A 21,179-nucleotide genomic window follows, 5' to 3' on the forward strand; every position below is an offset into this window, starting at 1 on the left:
ATCGCTGCGTCACAGTATCAAATGATTTGGTGTTTGCATTTCGGGAACGCTTGTGCACAATATAGACTACATAAAAAGAATCATTGAGTGGGATTAAAGGTCTGACCGTTTGCATACAATAAAAAAAAATTACCCCCCAAGCACTCCGTACAGATGGTTAACCAGCGAATCTGAAACGTCAGGCCCTGGTGTTTATCACTGGGTTATTCCCGATGATTCACTCAAGCCTTTCTCAATTAGTGGTTATGTCTGTGTTTCTTAATGAGGTTACACACACGTTCAGCTGCGACGGAGAGCACGACGTCGGTGACGGTTTCCCCACAATCCGCTGTGGTCACTAGCGTTCGATGTCTCGAGTTCGCTCGGTGGCGTGGTTATTAACATCCGCCCGCCATTGCCGCTTGCTATTCTTCAAAATTGAATCTGTCCGTCACGTAAGACAATAAATGGCCCATACCCCTTTCAGCAGCGGCTCATACCCCCCCCCCCCCCCCCCCGTAAACGCGGCTTCCCCAGTACGACGAGAGAAGAGAAGTGAAATTCTACGCTGGAATGACGAGCGGCAACGGAGCAAGCTGTAGAAGAATACGACAACAATGACGAACGCAGGAGCAGTGGCACGAGCATGTTCGCGCGTAGCGCCGAAGAGCGCAAACGAGCCAGCTGTTGATGATGATACGACGCCCAAGCCATTGCTGATGATCATAGTTTTTTTAAACGTGGACACGATATTGGCAAAACTAGCCCTTAACAGCTTCACTGTATAAATTCACTGAAGATTACACTACTCGCTAATGCGAAATTTCAGCGCTACTCTATATGTGTTTTCATTTCGCGATATATTGGCTGGCGTGGACAGTCTCGTGCGGCCTATTGCAATGGGAGCGAAGTGTGGGGCTACTGCGTCGCTAATCGGGAGATCGCGAGAAGCAGCGCATGGAGGACGCGTGGGCGCTATTCAGAGCAGCCGCCGCAGAAAGACCTCCGCTCATGCAGCGCTTTGCTTTCTTGTATGGTATCGGTGGTGGTGGTGGTGGTGAAAAACTTTTATTGATGAGAAGGCCAAAAGTAAAAACAAATTAAAAAATTAAACAGCAGCGTTGTGGGCGGCCTTCAGGCTGCCGGTTGTGGCGTCCAGGCCATGCCTAGTCGCGACGTCCTCCGCCCAGTTCACCAGCCGGAGTTGGGAGAGACGGAGGATCTGGGCCGTGCGATGGGCCTCCGTCAGCTCCGTCAGGGAGTTGTGGACGCCCATCGACAGTAACCGAGCCGTCGACGTAGATGTGGGAAGGGACAGGGCTGACTTATATGCGTGGCGAATGAGGCTGTTGACTTTGTCTTCCTCGGTACGAGAAAGGTAGAGATACGGAAGAGAATAAATGAAGCGGCTGAGAACAAAGGTCTGGACCAGGCGGCGGAGGTCGTGTTCGCGCATGCCGTGGTGGCGGTTTGCAATGCGGCGTATGAGGCGGACAGTGTGGTGTACAGTGTTTGTGAGTCGGGTGATGAGGGTGGTGTGCTTGCCATTGGACTGAAGAAAGAGTCAGAGGATGCGGAGGGTAGAGACGAGAGGAATGGGTGTGCCGTCAAGGTAGACGGTGAGTGGAGAAGGCGACAGGGGGGCCATCCGCCCAGGCCGAAGGAGCAAAAGCTCCGATTTGGTCGGGGAGCAGCTCAACCCGATGGCCGGGGCGTGAGCTGCTACCGCGTCCACACCTGCCTGTAGAGCGGTCTCCATGTCGCCAAGATTGCCGGTGGTCACCCAGAGGGTGATATCATCGGCGTAGAAAGCATGAGACAGAGCTGGGATAGCTCGTAAAGCACGTGCCAGCGGGAAGAGGGTGATGTTGAACAGAAGAGGGGACAAGACAGAGCCTTGGGGGGTACCCTTGTTGCCAAGGGAGAAGGAAGGAGAAGAAAGTGGGCCGTATGAGATTTCGGCTGTGCGGTGGGCGAGGAACGCAGTGACGTAAGCATGGACACGGGGTCCGACATGGAGGGAGGAGAGAGCGTCCAGGATGGCGGTGTGGTGTACATTGTCGAATGCTTTAGTAAGGTCCAGCGCCAGGATAGCTCGAGTGCGTTTGTGGTGGGAGGGGTGTAGGACATCCTCGGAAAGTTGGAGCATGACATCCTGGGTGGACAGCTGGGGACGAAAACCGAACATGGAGTCCGGATAAAAGTCATGATCATTCAGATAGGTCTGGAGGCGGGCCAGGATGACATGCTCGAACAGCTTGCCGAGACAGGAGGTGAGAGAGATGGGGCGGAGGTGTTCGAGGGCAATAGGTTTGCCGGGTTTGGGGATGAATGAGACACGTGCATGGAGCCAGGAGGAGGGAAGAGTGCCAGCCTGCCAATGTGTATTGAGGAGATCAGTAAGGTTTTCGAGGGAGGGGGTGTCTAGGTTGCGGAGTACCTTGTTAGTGATGCGGTCCGCCCCCGGGGCCGAGGTGGTGCGGAGTGTGAGTAGCGCCGCACGAACCTCGCCCACGGAGATGTCTGCCTCAAGGTCAGGGTTTGGGGAGCCGCAGTAGGTGGGAAGCGGAGTAGGTAGGTCGGTGCAGAGGTAGTGGTCCCGGAAGGCCGCCAGGAAGTCAGTATCGGTGAGTGGGGAGGAATGAAGGAGATGGGAGATATCCTTCCGCTGGGAAGCTTTAGTGTGTGTAGGGTCTAGCAGCACCCTGAGAAGCGACCACGTGTCGCGGAGGCCCAGGTTGCCTGCCATGCGGTCGCAGGTCTGGCCCCACTGTTGTCTAACGAGAAAGGCGCAGTGCTCCTCCATGTCCAGCGCGAGTCGGGCCAAACGGAGGCGCAGGCGGCGATTGTATTTCTGAGCCTGCCACCGGCGGTGGACAGCGTGATAGGCCTCCCAAAGGTGCAGCAGACGGCTGTCTGCCGTAGTGGAGTGTGGTGCTGTAGGTAGTGGTCCGCCAAAAGGGTCTCGGTCCAGGCAGAGAGATCGGTGATAAGAGCAGAGGAGGAAGTAGAGAGACGAGTGGAGCGAAAGCGGTCCCAGTCGACTATCTGGGTGAGACGAGTAGAGACGCGAGCAAGGGAGGGGAGTGGGAAAGTTGTACAGAGGACGTAGTGATCGCTACCAAGGAAGACCCCTGTATTAGTCCAGGTCGGATTGGCGACATTTTTGGCGAGGGTAAGGTCCGGATTAGTGTCTCGTTGAATACTAGATCCGATCCTGATGGGGCAAGCGAAGTCATTAAGGACCGAAAGGCACTCGTTGTGGACGAAAGTCCAGAGTGAGTGGCCTTTGCGAGTGTTCTGGGGGTAGCCCCAGCTGGTATGTGGGGCATTGAAGTCGCCAAGAACGAGCAGGGCATTGCGGCCAGCGCAGGAGAGCGCTCGGCGGAGGATGAGGAGGAGAGGAGCTGAAGGGGCTTTGGGAGGACTGTACACCTTGAGAACAAAGAGGCTTGTCTCAGTGCGACGGCGAGGAAGGATTTCAAGGAGGAGATGGGCACAGTCCGAAACGTCCAACTGGTGCTGCACGGCAGCAAAGTTCCGCTGCACCAGTGTGGCAACGTTTGGGTGGACCTCAGAAGAAGGATGGAAGGAGGTGTAGTCGCGCAGTTTCACGGGAGTTAGGGGTTCCTGGAGTGCTAGGACGGAGGGGAGTGTCGGGAGGTACGTTCTGGAGGTGGAGCTGCAGGGTGTTCCGCTTGCTGCGGAACCCCCGACAGTTCCACTGCCAGAAATGAAGGCGCGTGGGGTGTCTGGCCATGATGGATGGCGGGGTCCCCCGACAGAGTAGGGGTAGGTGCCGGGGTGAGTGGGGCAGGGAGCGACAGGTGTGCGACAGTGGCCTCAGTCGCTCTTTGGCGGGTCTCTAAGGCCGCGACCCTGGTGTCTAGGGCGATAAGATGGGATTCGATGGCGGCCACACGGGTGTCGATACTGGCGACGCGCTCCTCAAGTCGCGCAAAGCGGGCTATGACGCGCTTCTCAAACGCCTCCAAGAAGGAGGTTGTTTGGCGAATCACGTCACGCTCGGGCGCGACGGGGTCGGACGAAGGTGATCGGCGTTTGAGCGGGGGACTGCGGTTGGGAGAGGAGGCGCGCGATGATGCAGCCGAAGATGCCGCATTCATCGGCTCCACAGCTAGCGACGGCGGCTGTGGAGGTGCGGGAGCTGGGGAAATAGGAGGAGGAGCGGGGGAGGACAGCCGCACTAGCGCGGCCTGCAGCTGGCGCGACAGCTCCTGAATTTGGAGCTGCTGGGCAGCGATAGTGGCCTCGAGGGCCGTGGTTTGGGGGTCCGACGTGGGAGGCTGCGGTTGCCAGCTTACCGGTGATGTGGTGGTGGTGGCGGGGGCGGTGGACGCCTCGGACCTAGGCAGAGGCGCGAAGGAGACGGAGCGGTGGCGGCTGGCAGACTGGGCACCACGGGAGACAGAGTGGCGGCGGGGACGGGAAGGCCGGTAGGTCTTGAGGATGGGCACGGTGGGTGGCGCTGGTGGGGGAGGCTGGTGCTTGGAGGTGGCCGGGGGTGATGACGGGCCGTTCCGCTCGAACCGGAGCCCGCACGAGCGCGAGCCCGTGACGTGGGCTCCCCTGCACAGGATGCAGCAGGGGACGCAGGGCGGGGGCTCGATTGGCTTGTGGGCCTGGCCGCAGCGGTGACAGAGGGCAAGTGCAGACATCCGCTCGGTGGCCAGGAGCCCAGCAGTACGTGCAGGCCTCGGCTCTCGGGCGGAACGGGTGGCAGCGGTAGACCCCGCAGTTGAAGACGATGGTGGAGGGAAGAGTAGAAGTGCCGACGAAGGTGATGAGGATGGATTGGGAACGCCCCATCTGGCGTGCGTCAGCGATGGCGTAGGGGGTGTTCACGTTCATTGACTGGAGGTCTTGGACGATCTCGTCCTGGGTTTTGGAGTCCACTGCGTTGTGTATGATGCCGCGGAGGGCGTTGTCGGGTGCGGCCATGTAGGCACGCAGGGGGTAAGATATGGCACCCAGGCGGAGTTCCGAGACTCGGAGGTAGAGGCGAGCGCTGGCGTAGTCGATGGTCGCACGAGTGCAAAGGATTTGGAGCAGGGCTCCGTTAGTGGTTGTGCGGAGGTAAAGCCCTCCTCCCCGTCTGTAGACGATCTTGAAGTCCTCCGCTGGGAGGCGAGGTAGGGGAGCGTGACGACGGAGAGTGGTAGTGCAGGCAGTCTTGGATTGTGGCAAGGCAGGCGGTGGCGAGACGACGGGCTGGTGGGCCGCGGCTGCACGGTGTGCTTTCACGGCACGGACCCAGCGTGAGTCAGCTTCAAGCTCGGCAGGGCTGATGGAGGTGTCTGCGACTTGATATTCCATGTCGGCGTGTGAGCTGTATCGACGTAGGTGGCGAAATCGGGCGGCGTCGACAGCAGGCGTCGCGCGGAACGCAGCTCCCGCGTAGGCAGAGTCCGCTTCAAAAAGGTGGTCGGTGGGAAACGGCGAGAAGGCCGCTTCCCATATGACTCCCGACGATAGCGGCCCGGGCAAGGGCGGTCGGTGAAGGTCGCGTCGTCTCGGTGGTTACGGAGCGCGCTGACGACACGTCCGTACACCTCGGCTGACTCGGAAATTCTCCTGGTATCGGTGGTGTCATCGGTGAACAGAGGGCGCGCACCATCTCGTAGCCATCGTCGCCGCAGAGCGTGTCTTGCGTGGCACTACTGTTTTCTTATCACGTTTTCGCTGTAAACCCGCTTTCCTCCTCGCGCTCTCTTCGCTATCCCCGTATTTCATCACCCGCTGCGCAACGCGTTTGCTTTATCATCCTTCGCTGTGTTATTACGCCTAGTACTCCGACGCCTACGGTCGTCGCAGGAACGGGTGCCTAGCTGCGTTCTAAAATAAACACTATTGCACACATTGGGTTTTTTGTATAGCTATAAATACTTGGCATACTATCTAGCATGTACGTTGGATCGACATATTTTTTTTAATAGAAGCAGACCAATTAAATCTAGTTTGAGGTAGATAGCGCATTTCTATCACATAAGCTGAATTTCACATACCAAGGATTACTCATATGAAACTAGAGGATAATGCGCTTGCTTTGAACTTTGAAAACGCTGACGTGGCATATAGTTATTGCAGAATACTTTACAGAATTCCCCATGTCCTAGCTCACATTTGTGTAATCTCTTAGCTCACATGTACCTTTACATTCTTTTGGCACACTGGTAAATTTTATCATGTGGGCATACGCAGGCGTCTTTGGAGAGAATTATGTGTGAGGCGACCGCACAAGGACAGCAGAAGATGCAGCGTTTGCATTTGTACTCACGCGCTGAAGTCGATCAGGGATGTACACAAGGTCGTATAGTGTAAGTGAAGGGAGGAAGCAGAGAATGGAGTGAGGCAACCCAGTACCCAAATGAGAGAATTACAGTCTTGCCATTATTCGCGATTGACAGGTCGCATACATGGAAGGAGCGCGGAAAAGGGGAAAGCCGATGTCAGAAAGCATTCTTCGTTTGGGGTCCCTACACTAAAGGAACGCTACCACTAGACGTGGCCAAAGTCGCAGACATGCTGGATAAATGTAAATTCAAGATATGTTAAGATACACTCAACTACATTTCTGCCATTTGCTGACAATAAACGCCGGTAAATATTGTCCCGCAGACAACTGACGCTGGATGTGCTGTAGCAAAGGCGCATTAAAGCGCCGCAGTGTCAAGACAACACAATGCAAGCGGCCGCCCGCTATTCAAAACTTCTGTGCCCATCGAGGTAGCTTAGTGTCTATGGCGTTGCTCGGGGTTGCGGGTTCGATCCTAACAAGTGGCGGTTGCATTTCAACGGGGGCGAAATGAAAAACCACTCGTGTACTTGTATTTAGATGCACATTACAGAACCGCAGGTGGTAAAAATAATCAGCAGTCCAGCAGCACGGCGTGCCTCATAGACGGACTGCTGGTTTGGCATGTAGAGCCCTATAATTCAGTTAAAGTATAACACTTGTGCCACTATGCGATATGCCGTGTGAGGCAATGGCACTGCAAACCTCTCGGGAGCTATGAACAGTGGCGCACAACAAGGCGTCAAGCAAGCAAGTCTCTCTGGTTATTCTGTGTAGTATATACGCGGACAAACAGCAGTGTTCCATGCCAAGTTAAGTTTAACATGAACACACCGCATTCATACTGCACTAAACGCTCAAGAACTTAAGAATGTGCGACATTATCACTGCCAATCATCATCAATCAATGCAAAGAGCAAAGAAAACTTCGCTTACATCGACTTCCACAGTGCGCGGTATCCTGATGATTTTTATTGTCAGAGAAGAAACAAAATAAAAACGATTTTGTTTTGCAAAATTTTTTTTTTTTCGGCTCTGACGCCCCTGTCAGCAAGTGAAGTGCATTTCAGATTGAACAGAGGGCCTTGTGCTTTCGTCCTATTTATTTTCTCTATCGCTTCTGATGACAGTACAATGATGTCGTTCAATCTGTGTCAAAAGTTTGCGAGGCGGCGGTTCTCACATTAAACAGTTTTAGTTTCACGTACGTAAAGGCTTTCCGTACGTAGAGCTCTTACGTGTGAGCAGTGCGCCTGCGCAGAACGCAAAGGTTTTGCGTGAGTCTCACGGACGTACGTGAGACTCAAAAGTTTGCGTGCGTTCCTTGCGCACGTAGAGAGTTCCGCTCGGCGGTCTCGCGAGATCTCGAACAAGCGAGAACATCATTGCAAGATGGCAGCCAAACGCGCCGACAAGGCAGGTCCGCGCCTTCGATTTTCTAAAAACGACTTGGATTTGTTGCGAGACGTAAGGGAGTGTAACCCTTTCGAGGACCACATGCGGTATAGCACTTCTAGGCATTGCGAAGCTCCGATGTGCACAAGAACACACTTTAACGTGTTTTGCACGCCAATCCAACTCGACTGGCTTGGCTTTGATTTGTCTTGGACACGGAGGAAGAAAACTCAGGAGAGGCCCTGACGTCACTCTTTGTGAAGCGAAAGTGAAGCCGGAAGTTCGCGTTGCTCATGGCGTTGCTCCGCCTATCGGGCCAGTTCTCCTCTCTTGTTTACATTTCTCGCGAAACCACGCCGTGCTGCGTGCAACCGTGCTGCTCGCACCTGCGCGCTTCGCAGCAATACTAGACAATCGTTAGCACGTTAGCATGATTCAGCCAAGGAGGGCTAAATTCCCCGCGGATATTCCTTCGTCCGTTGCCATTGCCGTGGTGCGGTACATTGCGTACAGCTTTGCATGCGCGTTCATTTCACGAACGTTAGTTTCTCCTGTCCCACCTGGCCACAGCAACATTCGGTATAGAGCACGGTCCAGATAACGCAGAGCAACAAAACACGGAGACCAACGCAAACCTGCCCGCACGGCGCCTTTGCCACGGTACGAAACCTACGGAGCAACACACGTGAGCGCACAGAACAATAACAAAGCCGCCATTGTGGCCCGAAAGGCGGGGCCACTACAGCAAAGAAATAAAAAGAAAAGAGCAAAACAAAGGAGAACCTAAACGTCATTTCCTCCACACTTTTCTCTTAACGTGCGAAGAGGGTAGGGCCTCTCCTCAGTTTGCTTCCTCCATGGTCTTGGATGTCAATGGCTACAGCAGTGTTTATACCTGGCGATAGATGGCGATACATGGTCGCTTTCAGCGTGGGTCGCGTACGTGTAGCTAAAAGCGTTTCAGGTGCTGTGCGCGAACGGTACGTAGAGCTTTCACGTTTAACTAAAGCTGTCTATTGTTGACACCTTTGTACCCACTAGTATTCTTTTGTTGTCATTGTCTGGTTCTTTTGTTTCTGTAGTGACATGAGATACTCCAGGTTCCCTGCTGTAAGAACAAAGCAGCGCATCCCTGCGCCGACGGATTCCCTGTACCCCGAGACTGTCCTCAAGTTTACGACTTTGGTTGATCTTGCCGGGAGGGACATCTCGGGGAGCAGGCGGGCCTGTGGGAAACTGGAGGAGCGGACTGAGGCAGAACGACTCGGAGCAGCTGGTGTGCAAGCTTCTTATCAGGGCCACTCTGACGAGATCTTCAGACGTTAAAGGATTTGCTATTAATTTTATAACTGCAACATCGAGAATAAACGACAGTATATATCAAACGGCAGCGCCTTCCTGCACGATCATCAACATCAGAACGATTAAGTATTACAACACACATGAATCTGAATACTTGTGATGCCTGGGAACGAAGCCTGGCAATCGGATTTCTCACCTGTATTGGTATATCATTGGAACTAGCGTTATGTTGTATCAATTAATAGGATGAAGACACCAGCTAGTCGATAAATAAGATGTTTAGCGAAACCTGCGCTCCATAAACTCTTCACTTTGACTGCACCAAGTCACCCGGTTTTTGAGCCCTATTTAAAATTTCTTTTTTCAGTCGTTGTCAGATACTTGTCATGCTTTATATTATATTTCATTGCATTTATGAACACTTACGGTGAAAATTTTGCCCTATAATACGTCACTTAAGTGCTTGCACATTGATTGCGGGAACTGAAAGCTAAGGTAGGTCCCCTAATTAAGGTCAGGCATGGCATTAGAAAAAATAATTCCAACTTTAGCCATGAATCATTATATTTGATTGGGAGGAGCTTAGTCGAAACAGGGCCCGAAATCTTATTCGTTTGATGCAGAAGTATTTGACCACTAGTCTGTGCCATTTGATCACTGCCTTCTCCTGTTTGGAGTTTTTCGAGTGATCTGTAGGGATTTGGGGATACTTCATGCATTTAGTACAGGTAGCCTTATCCGAGAATGTACACTGCCGCGCCAGAAACTGCATACTTTCCCGTTGTTTCAACGTCGGCGAATCCTAACAAAATTCAGCCGTGCTTCGTGTTCTCGCTAACGCAGAAAAACGGGAGGGGGGCGGCATATATAATGCGGTAAGTGTATTAAATACACGAAGTGCCCATACGTTTCTATAATGTGAACATTCAGACTCCAAAGTATTACGTAAGTTTCAGCTGAGCAGAGTAATTTTCAAGGAATTTGTACAAGCAAGGCACTAATATTTTCCCAATTTTTGCAGCGACTGAAGCTACATCACAATAGCGCAATGTTTTGTTCCGATGCTCTGAGGGCAACAATAAGAGCGAATCAGTTGGCAACGCTTACTGCACATTCTAAAGAAGTAGGTAAAAGCTGCTCCTGACTTACCAGAGCAGTCAGGTCTTCGTGTTCTCGCCAGACGTCGGTGAAAAAAGATTCAAAATTGGCATCAGGGATCACTGCGTCCTCGACACACGACTTCACAACGCCGTCTTTGATGATGACCGACACCTTGGGGGTTAAGTGTTCACCTTCAGATGGAGTTGACGTCCGTGGTGAGGAAGCTTGAAATGACATTTTTTTCTGTCTGCTGTATAGGCCGAATCTCTTCGTTTAGCAGTTTTGTTTGGAAAACAGTCAGTGAACAGAACTAAACAATTGTTCGCAAATAGACGCCTCTAGCTACAAGCTCCGATATCGTGGGCTTTTAGTAAGTGCAACGGGCGGTGAACGCATATATCGGTGACACATCCAACGTAGCCAGTTATATGCAATTGCTTTCTGCCCACCGACGAACCTCGTTGCGAAAAGTAATGAACCTGCCGCAGTTGTACAGCTGGAAACGCAAAACAATATGCTCACCCATTTCCCTCAGCCACGTATAAGCATATTACCAGCTGCCGCTGCTCACGTACGTATTTTGTTGACCTTCAAAAATTCAAGAGGAAAAATTTGATGCACAGTCTCACAAAGAGAGCAAAGTATGTACGCTGATAAAGTGCACCAAACAAGCGTTACAGTGTAAAAAGCTTTCCGACTCATACTATCATACCCTGGCTGCTGTTAAGCCGTCGTTTTCCCTCACAATGCGTGTAGGCTACGCCAGCAATATCAGAGGCACATGCGTGGTCTAGGTAAACCGAAAAATGACAGTTTGTACGAATCATGGCGTATTTCAGATGCAGACACAACAGTGCCTAACATATACTTTCAAGTGCCAGCGCATATCACTTTGCACAACTTCCCAACTGTAGAGGAAATAACTTCGCACTGAATATTTGGAATGGAAGGGTTATCGTGCGTAATTTCATTTTAGTTAGTTCTCTACATTTCTTCACTGCATGTTCACTACATTGTTCACGCACTGTCCATGACAATTGCGGCAGAACTCATCTCACAATGACTATCGACGGTAATGCAAAAAGCAATCGAGCATTCCCGCGACAGGCGATATTCCTGATGCCACGTTCATTTCAGTGTACAAGGTTAATTGTGTGAGAGAGAGCCTCTTTATTAGAAAAACAGATAATTTTACCGGCGCGTATACAACCGCTGGCATGCTACTCTGTATAGGGCTGGGTAATGGAATTAAAAGATTCCAGAGGAAAGTGGCAGAAGAAGAGAATAAAAATAAACATGAAAGGTGTAAGTGGACCTGATACGATATATACAGGTGAAATGACCGGTAAATTTAACCCGCCACATGTAAATATTAGTAAAAGCATAAATTTAGCTTTTGTATATGAAATGTTCATTCTTTAAAGCTTTCCTGTTAGACCTGTTCTGACACGTCCTGTTTCCTGTGACCTGTTCTGATTTATTATTCAAATACTTGTTCTGACAGGTATTTGAAAATAAATCTAAAACCCACCGCTGTTTTGAGGGGCCGGGCATAGGACCTAAGATGCTGGGTAAAGTTAACGCATCGTGGCAAATCATGTCCATTTGTTGCTAAAGAAATTACCTCTCTTCGCGGTACGCGGGGCATTCTAGTAATATGTGCTCCATTGTCTCTAAGTTGCCACAGTTATCACAGTAGGGGTTAGTGGTAAGTCCTATGCGGTACAGATAATTGTTCGGGTGTGGCACGTTCAGTCGAAGACGATGATACAATGTCTCTAAGTGTCGAGGAAGTGGTCGTGGAATTTTCGGTCTCATTTCTTGGGCAATATAGCGCAGGACGTTATCTTAATGAAGCGGCAGATTCCAGATGCAGTCTTTTTCTTGATATGCATATTTTTTTGCCATGTTTGAAGCGTCGGCTTTTGTAAAGAATGTTTTTTTTGAAATTGCGGTATTGGAGTACATTTCTGGCAGCTTCATCCGCTTTTTCATTTCCCGAAATACCAGCATGGCCAGGTATCCACTAGGACTTGATGCAATCCGAAGCAATCTTAGCCTTGTGGTGAAGATAAGCAATGTCAAATGCTGCAGGTTCGTTGTTACAACGCTTGTGCCTGTTCCGCATACTTTGCAGGGCTGCTTTTCAATCCGTGAAAATCACGCATGTCCTTCGCGGCTGCTGTCGAAGTACATACACAAGGGCCTCCTTAATGCCATATAGCTCTGCTAAAGCAGATGATGTCGCTCGCTCAAGACGAAATGAGAATCGTTGCCCTGTAGAGGGAACAAAAAGTCCGCACGATGAGCGATGTGGAGTTGTAGGGCCATCTGTGATAATGTGCGTTGCGACTGCGTATTCTTTGTGCATATATTCCAATGCTATCTAGTAAGTCGCAGCTCGAAGCACTTTCTTTTTCGCACTGATTCCAGGGACAAATGGCACAATTTCCAGTGCGGACCGTGACCATGGTGAAATGTTTCGTGGCATAATTTGTGACGCCTGAGCAGGAATCACAATAGATATGTTTCCGACGTCCTGTCCAAAGCTAGATGTAGCACGGGTTCTAGAAATATCCTTTAAAAAGTGGCTCTTCGTATCAATGTCGTGTCGGAGGTGAATTCGAAGTGTATCCTGCGAAGATAGAACTTCAAGAGGCAGGCATCTAGCTTCTCCTACAGTTGCTGAGTGGGACAACCCTTTCGGAAGGCCAAGACATGCGCGAAGGCAATTGTTCAGTGCTTCCTCAAGTTTTCTCTTGCTTGCATGGGAGACATTTTGCGCACGATCGGGAAGTAATACCGTAGTGTTTCGTCGACGTAGGCCTTATGGATAAGCACCATTGATCGACAGTTGCTGCCCCAATGTGATCCGGCTAAAATAGGAATAAGTGCGACGCCGAGGAAATCTTCTCATTCAATTTTTTCACTTGAGGCGACCATGTGAGGTCCCTATCCATCGTCACTCCAAGAAACCGTTGTGTCTTGATGTATCGAGGGGTGCGACCGCCCAAAACTAGTGGGCATTTTTTCATACACCTCGGCGTGAAAGCAATAGCAACGCTTTCGTCGCGGGACAATTTCAGAACCGTTAGATTTAGGTAGGCCGATATATTTGCCAGCGCTCTCTGGAGACGTTGTTGGGTGGTAATGCGGGAACACGCCGTGCTCCAAATGCAGATGGCGTCCGCATACAGTGTGGTTTCGAGGCCACGGGACAGGTTTCTTCTCAGATTTATGAGGACTAAATTAAATAATGCCGGGCTTAACACAGCTCCTTGTGACACTCCCTTCTCAACGGCAGAAAGCGCCGTAGGGCCATCCGGGGTACAAATGAAAAGTTGGCGTCCTTGAAGATAGTCTTCAATCCATGCGTAAAGCCGTCCTCCAAGACCGAGGGTTTCCAAAGCGTCATGTATTGCTTTATGATAGATCGAATCATATGCTGCCTTAATGTCTAAAAATAATGCAGTATGTGTGTTTCCACAGACCGATTCCTCTTCAATTGATGAGACCAAGGCAATGACATTATCGATTGCGGACCTATTTTGCCGAAAGCCATTCATTTCTTCCGGGTAAACCTTTGTAGTTTCCAGGAACCAATTTAGTCATTTGTGAATCATTTTTGTAATAGCTTCCCTACGCAGCTAAGCAGAGATATGGGTTTGAAGGAGGCGTAATTTGTGGGCTGCTTCCCTGGCTTCCAATATAGGAATAACTTTCTCAAGCTTCCATTCCGTAGGAACCTCCCCAGTTATCTATGATGCGGTGTAGTGCTCTAGAAGGCTCAGACAAGATGTGTGGCATAAATTTACGATCGCTTCATAACTCACACCGTCATGGCCAGGTGATGATTGCTTGTTTGCGTCGCCGGTTGGTGCCGTGAGCTCTTCAATTGTAAACGGTAATTCTAAGTCAGGAAGGGTCGCTTGAGGCGGACTAGGCTGATGACTTGCAATTAGCCGAGAAGATTGTGTCCCGCTGGAAAGGAGCCTACAGTACTGCTCTGCCACCTCTTTCAGGGATGCGTGCTCATGTAATGAGAGGGCAAAAAAAAAACTGCTGCGGCTCCTTGCGAATGCCTTTGACGACTCGCCAGATTTTGCTCAGCGGTTTTCGTATGTCCAGTGTCCCACAAAAGTCCCTCCACCTTTTTCGGTTCAGTTTGTTGCCCGTCGACAAGTTCTGAGATCTTTGATATTCTTAGTACGTAGAGCCTTCCTTTCGGTACGCCTTCGAATGGGACATAGCATTTCAAATTCGTCGTCGTTAGTAGGTGCATTACAATGCTTAATGACAGAGCGGGTACTTTGTTTAAGGCAATGAGCTATTGTCGGTATTAATTCTGCATTCGTAGTCGAGGCTGTGATCCCTTTGTCTACGGCTGTCTGTGCAAGCTTCCCAGTCTACCGACTTCAGTTTCATTTTTCTGGGCGATGTCCGAAAATGAAGGGCAGAGATTAGGATCGGGTAGTGACCACTACCTCTAGTCTGGAAATCTGTACACCATCCGAACATAGGGGCAACTTGACTTGATGCGAATGTGACGTCAATGCAGCTAACACTCTTCAGATTTTTCAGGTATGTTATGCTGCCATCGTTCAAGGGCTCTATATTGTATCTTGCAAGAAGCTTCGCCAGCTTAGCACCCCGAGCACATGCATGTGATCTGCCCCAGGTCTCGTTATGTGCGTTAAAATGGCCACAAATAATATGTGGAGATTGAGTGTTTGTCAACAAGTTTTCCAATCTTGACACGTCGAAAGGTGATCCTGGTTCCAAGTAGACACCGAGCAGTGTAAACACTTTAGATGCAATCACTGTGGTTGCGTAAATATATTCGTTCTTTTCATGTGATGCTACGTCAATCACAGAGGCAGTCACGTCATTGCGAAATCCAACGTGCAGTCGGCTAACTCTGTTTTGTCGCCTTGAATGATGAAAATAATAACTCTTTATCCTAAACTGCTCGTCGACGCGAGACTCGGAAATGACCATAAAAGGGAATCGGGGGTACACTCGCGCAAGATACTTAAAGTCTGCTAAATTCGAGCGCAAGCCGCGAGCGTTCCACTGGAATGTAGTACATGTGCGGAAGTGTTTGTTGGTGGACACCGCTTCTGAGGCGATTGTTGGCTAAGACATCGCTGCTACTGCGGAGAATCACAGAGTTGCGTCGTGAAAGAAGACGACACCAGCAGTTCCAAAGCCAGGACGGCCTCTATCTACCTCAGGGATGCTTTTAAACGATGGACTGGCACGGAGAATAGCCTTGATTGCTGCGAATATTATTGGAATCATACTCCATACTCATACTCATACTCATACTCCATACTCCTACTAATTCTCACCCTCCATACTCCTACTGTGCCACGTACGGGAGGATACAGGAGGACGTACGGAGAAGGTTCCTGTCGAGCACTCGCATGACGACCTCAAGGAGTATTTGAGCGAACAAGGGGTCATCTTTGCTAAAAGGCAATTTCTGTACGTCCCTAACGAAGCTGGCGTGGTAACTCAAACCCGAAGACGCCCGGTCATCTTGGAATTCTCTAAGGACGCCCCTTTACCAAACCGACTGTCACTTCGATTTAATTGTGACACTTTCGCTGATTCGGTTGTGTGCCACATACTGCGACATTGTACCACTTGTTTGTGGCATTCGCTAGCGACGTTCTCTCATGAGCATGAAGTTACTACGACTGTATGACGCTGACGCAATGACGATGGAATGAGGAATAAGGAACGATATCGATGGATTGACAAGTCGTACAATGACGACGGCATCACGCAATTACACGTGGATACTTAAAATTATGACGATGGTATAACGACGACAACATGACGAAAACGAAATGAAGACAACGAGATGATGAGGATGTGTCGACGACGGCACGACGACAACCAGATGAACAATCGAGAGTGACGACGATCGCACGACCTAGTCGGCATGATGACGACAGTATGATAACGAATGTGTGATGGAGTCTGTATGACAACGACCCAGTGACGACGATCGCATGACACAACGGCATAATCACTATTGAATAAAGACAGCACGATTGCGATAGAACGACGAAAAAGGAATGACGTGGATGGATCGACAAAGGTGGTACGACGACGACGGCATGACGATACTGAAGTGCAGAGAATAGTGAAACGACAGCGTGACGATAATGGCATGAGGACAACGGTATGACGATGAATGCATGGCGATGACTGCATAACGACGATGCAGTGACGACGTTGGAAAGACAACGTTATGTTGCCAATGGAATGACGATGAATATATAACAACGGTGTGATGATGACTGCATCACGAAACCTGTATGACGACGACATTATAACTAGAGTCTGATGAGTTTGCTGGAGCGAGGACGACGACCCGACCACGACGACATGACGACGATGGCCTGACAATGGAGGCCTCATAGCGACTGACCACGACGGTATGACAAGTGCTCCATAATCACGTTTGAATGACCACAGTATGATTGCAATACAATGAAGAAAGACTGACGTGTATGTAATGAGAGGGCGATATTATGGTGATGGCATTACGACAACGGAGTGTCGTTATAAGTAATGACAATGATAAAAGGAAAGCACCACAAGGAATCACACGGCGAGGATTGTGTGACGACGATGGCGTGATGGCGAAGGTATGACGAGAGAAGAATAACAAAGCTGGAATGACGACGATGTATTAACCAAGACGGCCTGACAACCCCAAACGTAGTTGGCCAAGCTATTTGGACCACTGGGACTTCTGAGAACACCTACTACGTGTACACCTGATGAAAATGTAACCCTGCCACTGTATATAAGATATTTCTTAATGTATTCCTGGAAGCCTATCATTCTTCGTTTCTCTTAAAGACAGTTAGACGCTCAAGAAATGCAGGAAACCATGGATGGCAAGAAAATTATTCCACCAAATTAAAAAAACGTTACTAACTGCATAAATAATTCATCAAGACTAAAATGTCTGAGGCATTGAAGCAGTTAAGGAATTTAGAAACTTTATTACAAAGGAACTACGGAGGGCTAAGAACGAATATCTATTCAACCAATTTAATACGTCTCTAGGATGCACGGATAACGTTTGAAAGACAATGCTAGGAAAATTGCCAGAAGAAACGATTAAAGGAGCCATGAACCACCCCTCGGGCTTTGTGAAAAAACACATTCAGCGGATGGTACATGCTGCTGTGGACATCTCAGCCAAATTCCGCACTCGTGTGTGACACGTGGGGCTCACAAGCGGAGCGCGAAGTCGCCTTTTTCTCAAACGCTCTCGTTTCAAACGCATTCTCTTTTGTGTGCTTTATTGCGTCATAAAGCACATTCCCTTTGACGGCTGCTATTGGCCGATCGCTGACGTCAATCAAGAAGGGTTTTTGAATCACTTCACTTGTTCCTACTGTTACCGTGGATACTAATTGACACAGTTAACTAAATGGGCTGAAGTATAGTTGAAATAAGCAAAAAAAATTGCTTTAAATTTTCATATAGATGACGCACTTCCGGGCGAAACATACTGTCGTCTGCTGACGCTCAACCATGGCTCAGTGGCGCGCAGAGCCAGCGCGCCCGCGTACGTCCGAACTATTTTTGTCCGCACTGCCTTTTCGGCATCGACGCCTTCATGCCTCGTTTGTTTCGAGTGCTTTTGAACGCCAAAAGTAGTCTCAAACCATACAAAGCTTATGATGCGGCACTGCCGCTTAGTTCCAACGCGGCGGATCCCGTGCTGGTCAGTGCGCATGAGTATAATATATATATGCAAGCGAGTTCATTGCTGACCAAGGCCGGTGAAGGGCGCCTCATGAAACCTGAAGATCAGAAGAAACCTGAATATTAGAGCAAAATACTTTTTTCGCAAACTATACAAAGCTAGAAAAACACACTTCAATCAGCGTCGCGCTTGTGAATTCACGGATCCAACGATAAGGTTAGAATTACAACCCGAAGTCGACTGTCAACTCGTTAGGTGCACTTTTCTTTCTAGTGGTGTTCTAAGTACAGGAAAAGGTCCGTATATCACGAGCACACGCAGACGTGCACGACCTTCCATATTGACAGAGTTAAGGTTGTCGACACCACGGCTCTCCTATCGCCGCTTCGATCGTCGTTGTCGTTCTCCCGCAGCGGCAAAAGTGCAAAACGCGACCTCTCAAGGCCAGTGGCAGGGACCTTCCAAGGTTAACGAGGGTTATCTTCTCCCCCTAATTAACCTTGAGGTAGGGTTACCATTGGGACCTCCATCAGCCATACAGTACTAAATGCCAAATGCTCCTGGCGAGGTTCCGCAATGCGATACCTACCTCCGAACGTTGCAGCGCAGTAACTGCAGGTTCTCCGATTAGTTCTGCACGACACCAGTCTGTTTCGGCGCTCGTGCGGCTGCCTCGGAGTTGACTGTATCTTCGGTTTCTTCCGCTCGGCTCAATTCAACAGAGGTGAATTTTACCCCGGAGGTTGCCTCGCCGACCAAGCGCGCTAAGCGTCCACAGCTATTTCTAGGAGCAATGAGTAAGCGAGACGTGCCTTGCCATGTCATCGGGTGCAAAGCCAGCCAAAGAAAATCCGTGAAGTCTTGGTATTTTCTGTCTCAAGATGGCTCCTTGCGGTCTGCTTGTGTACAGCGCATTGGCCTTCCTTCCGCGTAGACGCGGAAAAACGTACGCGTTTGCGGTATGCACTTCGCACGTGATGCCTTCCGTTACGGTCCAGAACTTTTACGTTTGCATTTGAAGGCAAATGCGCTGCCGACGTTCTTCTTCCCGGCAGACAGGTAAGCGGAAAATTCATATTTCTCATTCCTTATGTCTACAAACATGTAGCAATACGATGGTACACTTCTCAAACAGCCGCAGTGGAAAATATGCTATAGTTTTGCAGATCTAATTAGTAGGTCCCAAGCATTGATGCATGAACACTGCAGCAGACATTCGGGTGTTCCAGAGTTTCTGTGTAACGTATTCGTGATCCCAATAAAATAAATAATTTCAGTCCACTTAAATTACGACCATTCTCAGTATTTCTTTAGCTTCACAATGCTTTAATGAGGCAGACATCAAAATTGTGCCTCAGTTCAAACATTCCGAGATGCAGTACTACTTGCATGATAGTTGCAGTGTTCAATGTGCTAATAAATAATATTAAACTAATAAGTTGTGGCAAATGTTGCAAAAAATTGACTCAGCTTGGTGCTTCATGCATGCCAGCATAGTAGCACCTGCCCCCCCCCCCCCCCCCTCGAAGTATATTGGCGTTTCAGATTGTATTTTTCTGAAACTCATTCTTCGTGCTATGGGGAGCAAGACTACAATATCACTTTATGTCATGAGATAGTTTGGATACAATTGGCTATGAAAACAGGCTAATGTTGGTTTTTTTTAAAAGTACATGTGCATTTGAACTGTTTCGACATGTGGTATAATGCAATAAGTTATAGGCTAATTAGAATATTGTATGATTGCAATAACCTGCCAATTGAGATGCGATGTGTCATATAGTAAATGTAGTCTCTAAAAGGTGACGCAACTATATTTCTATTCTATTTATCACCGGTGATTTGAAGAGTCTCGTGCCGTTAATAAACACTCAGTAGTTGCGATGGGACTACAACTGAGAGTTGTAGCCTGTTGGCATAAAGGGTGTTCAGTATTCATAAATTAATTTATGGCTACATAAAGTCATTGTTGATTACTACTAGCAGTGGTCTTCCATATTACAGTGACACATTTTCACAGCTCAACGATCCGCTGCGCAGAGAACCTCATCGCCAGATCCCCAGTGCAGGTGCACCTTGCGATCCACAGGCGGAAACTTCACAGGAAGTGAGTTAGAGATGTCAAATAACTTTACCACAATTATACCTGGTCACTTGATCCACAGGCTCAGCAGGGCATTGGGGCCAGTGAATTGCATCCAACCGGAGCTGGTCTGCAAGTTTCCTGTAAAGTAAGATTATTGCCCTCATTTTACTGAGCTCATATACTAAATCAATCTGTGCTGTGCTTGAAGCAAGTAACATATTATGGGTTCAAATTTGCAGATGCAGCTCCCCTCTTGTGCTATGCAATGTAGCAGCTCAGTGTGCTGTTGCTGCCAGCACTGTTGCTACATAGACCTTACACGAGGGAGTGTTAAAAAAGATGCTGGTAAGCTTACACCCCTTGCTATACATGGACACTTCTGATGCAGGGCCTCACCACCCTCAGTGAAAGTGACATTTGCACAGTAATTATGGCATGCATAATTCAAAGACGAGCAATATTTACAATCCTTGTACATGTCCTGAGCAAGCTGCAACTCTCGCCCGAGGCATTATAGCAAAGCAAAGGTGAAATTTGGTAGGGCTTGAAATTGTGCAGGTATAAGCTTGCATCCATTTTAGTGGCACAAATACAATGAGACTGATGCACTTTTACCACATGGTCTCACTGTCTCCTTAGTCATCAAACAAGTTACTAATGAACTGATGCAGGTAATTATGTAATTAGCAGACCACAGCTACTATCTGATGAATGGATTGTTAATTAAATGCGCTGCTAAATATTCTATTCAACGTGGCAATCATGTGGAATGAGAGACATGTTCTGCAGTTGCTCAGTACAGTAATGTGGGAAATTTCGCAGCCACACAGGTGAATCTCAACATCTCTCCTTGTGGAGATGTAAGTACGCAGACTGAAACTTGTGACGAACTCGCGGATCCAGCTAAATCAAGTTCCAGTGATCCAGCATGCCTTTCTTCACCATCATGGAGGTTTGAACCAGCACGAGGTTCAACACCAGTGCCAGGTGCAGTAGAATTTCAAGTTCAGTTCAAGTTTATTTTTATTGCATGTACAAGAAACGGGCTTACATATCATATACAGCATCAGGAGGTCCCAGAGTGAGAAACTGCCAGGTGAACCTCCTATCATTACTGTGTACATAAGAGTATTAGCGCAGTAAGTAGATAGCGAACAGGCAAATAAAACAAATAAGAGATGGACGCTACGGAACTTGCAACTGCTTTTGCTGAGATCGATAAAAGGTACCAGCCATCCTTTGATGAGAGCTTTGCGAGGTAC

General features: G+C 49.1%; 1 long non-coding RNA gene across 1 annotated transcript in view; it reads left to right on the top strand.

Moving 5' to 3' along the window:
• The first annotated feature begins 1,786 nt into the window (after window positions 1-1,786).
• The window catches only part of LOC129381285 (uncharacterized), a 146,584-nt gene continuing 127,191 nt past the window's right edge, over window positions 1,787-21,179 (top strand). Inside the window, exon 1 of the long non-coding RNA XR_008609484.1 lies at window positions 1,787-2,289. This is a non-coding gene — a long non-coding RNA (uncharacterized lncRNA). The remainder of the gene's footprint in view (window positions 2,290-21,179) is intronic.

The sequence above is a fragment of the Dermacentor andersoni genome, chromosome 1 (genome assembly GCF_023375885.2).
Source record: "Dermacentor andersoni chromosome 1, qqDerAnde1_hic_scaffold, whole genome shotgun sequence".
Classification (NCBI taxonomy): Eukaryota; Metazoa; Arthropoda; class Arachnida; order Ixodida; family Ixodidae; genus Dermacentor; species Dermacentor andersoni.